General features: G+C 41.2%; 1 pseudogene; it reads left to right on the top strand.

Annotated features, from left to right (window-relative positions):
- Positions 1 to 226: 226 nt before the first annotated feature.
- Positions 227 to 1,082, top strand: LOC103582455 (annotated as a pseudogene).
- The last annotated feature ends 3,712 nt before the right edge of the window (positions 1,083 to 4,794 follow it).

Raw genomic sequence — 4,794 nt, 5'->3', positions numbered from 1 at the left:
AACTTTTTTCCCCCAGAGAACTGTACCATGGCTCATCCATTTTTAGAAGGAGACAAGATATAAATTATCAATAAAAATTGCCTGTATCCCAATAGCAACTCTGTTCTGTTTTAGGAAAGTAAAAGTTTTTTCTTGATGCACATTCCCTGGATTTGAGCTAGATTTTAATTCTAAATATGTGGGACTTTTTTATTTTCCCTAGAAGTGACACCATTCCTTTGTGAGGCAAGAGCACGTGGGCTGAGTGTGGAGATTCTGTCTTAAGCAATTCAGTTCCAAATGGGGGGATCTCTGGCTGCAGAAGGTTGCACCATTCTTCTTCTCTCCCAACATGCTAAACTGCATATATTCCTTCCACAGATCACTATCATCTTCAAAGCCCACCATGAGTGTACAGATCAGAAAGTCTACCAAGCTGTGACGGACGACCTGCCAGCTGCCTTTGTGGATGGCACTACCAGCGGCGGGGACGGTGATGCCAAGAGCCTACGTATTGTGGAGAGGGAGAGTGGCCGCTATGTGGAGATGCACGCCCGCTACATAGGGACCACGGTGTTTGTGCGGCAGCTGGGTCGCTACCTGACCCTTGCCATCCGTATGCCCGAGGACCTGGCCATGTCCTATGAGGAAAGCCAGGACCTGCAGCTGTGCGTGAATGGCTGCCCCCTGAGCGAACGCATCGATGATGGGCAAGGCCAAGTGTCTGCCATCCTGGGGCACAGCCTGCCTCGCACCTCCTTGGGTCAGCCCTGGCCTGGCTACACACTGGAGACTGCCAGCACCCAATGCCATGAGAAGATGCCAGTGAAGGACATCTATTTCCAGTCTTGTGTCTTTGACCTGCTCACCACTGGTGATGCCAACTTTACTGCCGCAGCCCACAGTGCCTTGGAGGACATGGAGGCGCTGCACCCGAGGAAGGAACGCTGGCACATTTTCCCAAGCAGTGGCAATGGGACTCCCCACCCAGGCAGCAGTTGGTCTGTCAATCTAGGACTCACATGCTTGTTTCTTCTTGTGTTTTTGTAGGGGTTGTCTTTTGTTTTTGTTTGTTTGTTTTGGGTTTGGTTTTGTTTTTGTCTATAACAAAATTTTAAAATATATATTGTCATAATATATTGAGTAAAAGAGTATATATGTATATACCATGTATATGACAGGATGTTTGTCCTGGGACACCCACCAGATTGTACATATTGTGTTTGGCTGTTTTCACATATGTTGGATGTAGTGTTCTTTGATTGTATCGATTTTGTTTTGCAGTTTCGTGAAATGTTTTATAATGTCCCTGCCTGGGGACCTGTTAGCACTTTATTTTTATATATTAAATATTTATGTGTGTACCTGGTTAATATGTATAGTACATATACACAGACACCATACACAGCATTTCCTTTGAAAGTGACCGGTTATTTGTAACTATTCTTGGCTGTTCCCACCTGCTCTTTCTCATTGCTACTGATTTGCCGTGGCGTGCGGTTTTCACTTGCCACCTCCTGGTGGAGCTGCCTCATTTTTTTAATTATGTCCTTGCTCCTCCTTCTCCCCTCACTGACTTTGAAAAGATAGTTGACTCCCTGCTTTCAGGTGCTTTTGGCTCTGTGGAACATTGACCTTAAACAGCCTTCTTTCTCTCTAACTGCTGTCACTTTTTCAGAAGATGGGAGGAATATTACTACAATTCTTAACTGCTCTCCATTCTCATCGTTATATTTGAGCACATACAGTGTATATGAAACTGCTGGTTTTGTAGGTCAAAACCAGTTTCAAAGGTAAATATCAGGCATCTTGATAGACGCCAGTAGCTTACAGACCTCATCCCACGTCTGTTTAAATTGTAGTTTTCCCCTCTTTTTAACTCTATTCTGCATTAAACAAAACATGAAGCCATAAACTTAGTAATCATGCCCTGCTCTTTGTTCCCCTAATTTGTACATGCCCATGTTTTTAACTTTCTCTTCCTTGACTATTTGGGCCCAGAAATACGTCGCTCCGTCTCTACTCCCAGTAAGCCCTCCCCAACCTCACCTTATGAATCCAAGGACTGGGGTTTGTTAGATTCTTTCTCTAATATAGAAGTGCAGATCCCGTCACAAAGTTTTCCATTCTTCCTTGCCTGGGACTCCATGGTCTTCCTCACAGTCTTTGACATGTCTGTATGCATAATGGGACAGAGTAGGGTGTCAATGACAAAAGCTTCCTTGGTCTGACTGTGAAGCTTACTCTGGGTGCTGGTTAATTCAGACATATTCGTTAACTAAGTTTTGTGCTCCCCAAGTAGTCTCTTTTTTTAATCAGATACTCCCTCTCTTAACACCTGTAGTTGAATATCATTTAATTAGTTGCCCATGTAACTTGGTGAAATCCCTTTAGCGTAGAGTCCTTTCCTTGCCTTTTCCATTTCATTGTTGGCACCTCTTTGCAAACAGAAAAGAACAAAAAGCCAGGAACAGTAACTGAGAAAGTTAACTGCAGGATAGGTAAGTCTATATTGTTACATATAAATGTAAATGTTTGGTTCCAAGTAGTGATACAGTTTGTACTTTAATAATTCAAGTTTACATAAACACAAACAAAAGATAAACTAAATGCTGTAGTAACTTAGGCCAAGATTATGCTTAGTATTAATTGGCCAGGTAATTTCTTTTGCCATGTCCTATTGATCAGTGGCACTGCCTGAGGCCCAGCTGCAGAGGATGTCATTTTGTGAAGTTCCATCTTTTAGTGAACTGATACATCATCCAGTCATAGGATGGAGTGGTGAGTTCACCCAGAGGTGGCAAACCTCTCCATCTTCTGGTATATGAGAGAATAATCTTGGATATTATGGGAAAGTAATGAAGGTACCCTCCTTAAAGATTCAACTCCAGAAAGTAGGAACCTAAACTTGTCATCCTTTTAAAGAAGCTGGACTAGGTACCTACCTACCCTCAGCTCTGAACTGCAGCTGCTTATGTTCACCTATGAAGCCATGTACCAAGTTCAGAAGCTATCGTTCGCTAGTGATTTTGTTTCGTAATTGAGTAGAATGAGGAAGGAAAAATACTGAGGATACTGTTAACCACTATCTTTGTGCAAATAGTAGAATAATGAAGTAAAAGCAATAGAAATTTCTACAATATCTGGGCTTAGAGCGCATATGATTAATATACCTTTGTCCTTTTCAGGAAAAATGAAACAACCGCCTCTACTAATAGGAAAGAAAATTGGGTTTTGCCATGTCATTTAGCTGGAAAGGATGCTAAAATCATCCTGCGTTGCTAGTATTAGAACCAGTGTATTTAGCTATTCTCTCTTTATTATCGGTGTCCCCGTCCCTACAGATAACTTTCAGAAATACAAATACTTCTCTAGATAAGGGCCAGGTTTATTTTCTCCTGTTTTTCTTGGATTTCTAGAGAAAATGCTGCTTGCACATGTTAGTTCCTGAAATCCTTTTATCCAAAAGAGTATTGGGTTATACCAACATGTGGATAGGCTATATCTGTTCAGAGGTCTCCTGGGAGAGGTTAAAACTTAGGGGAAAACACTGGTTTTCACAGATGCTCCACATGGCTGTCTTTAAGACTCAATTTTTTTTTTTTGGTCCTCTTTGTTATGCTTGGAAACCCCCCCTGTGTGTCGAGTCTTTGCAAAGAAACCTTTAGATGTGGTTCATAGGTATATGAATACATATCTGTGTAAAACAGTGAGTGTGCAGTGTGTAAATACTTTAAATTATTATGCTAGAAAAATAAAGTTACGTACCATGCTGTGGAATGTTTGTTCTGTGATTATAGTGACACCTGCTGGCAGAACTGAGAAACAGCTGCAGAAGAAGGTGGGGGAGAGGTTGGGTTTTATTCTTTTCCAAACCACCTGCCCACAAGCACTTATTTTCTAAACTAGTACTGCAGTTTTTCCTTTTTAAATTTTAAGGAGTTACAGGAAAACCAGTATCTGTGAGACTGATCCACTGTTACTGTCCCAAAGGTCTGTCTTCAGTTATCGTTTTGGTCCCTCAAAGACAAGCAACCTGTACTCTGGTTCTTTTTAAGGCAGCGTGGGCTACAACAGCTTACTCTCGGTGGGTAGGATATTGGGGGCAAGATTTTCTGGCTTTGAAAACATTTGCAAATCCTTACTTCTTGAGTGTTCTAAAAAGAGGCATCACAAGATCACAAGTTGGTCTTTGTTCAAGAAACATGCCAAAGGGCAGGAAAGTTTGGAAAAGAATAAAACCCAAACTAAAGGCACAGGAAAGCACTGTTGCTTTTACTAGGTAGAATACTAAATGGACCAAGTACCAAACTCTGACTGGGGGAAAACATACACGTCATCATTTCTTAAATAGAAAGCTTAACAATTGCACTTAGTGTTTACCTGTAGCAGTTCAGAGCAAATAAGGAAAATCATGTCAGCTGAACCACACGAAATAGGATGACAGTGATATAATCACTGAGTACCTAGTGCATATATCTGCATTGAATGAACACAAATAATCTAGCACAGTGAAGTCTACTTAAGTCAAAAATAATTCTTCAACCTACTCTTAATACCCAGACCTCCAGCTTTTCAGGGACTAAAAGTTGAACAACTCCAAAAACTGAAAGGAGAGATCTTCATTTTCTTAAACAGCAAATCCTGTTATCTGATCTATTTATTACTTGTAGCCATGGCAGGCATCGGCAGCATTCTATTGTCTGCAATCAGCCAGATAACACAATCTTAGATTGCTACTGTTCTGACTGAGCAAAGACACCTTGCTGCAGATTTTCCCCATTCCTATAAATAAATATCTATTTGTATGTGAAC

The sequence above is a fragment of the Galeopterus variegatus genome, unplaced genomic scaffold (genome assembly GCF_000696425.1).
Source record: "Galeopterus variegatus unplaced genomic scaffold, G_variegatus-3.0.2 Scaffold16323, whole genome shotgun sequence".
Lineage (NCBI taxonomy): Eukaryota > Metazoa > Chordata > Mammalia > Dermoptera > Cynocephalidae > Galeopterus > Galeopterus variegatus.
The sequence above is the reverse complement of the archived record's forward strand: the minus strand, read 5'-3'. Positions and strand labels throughout refer to the sequence as shown.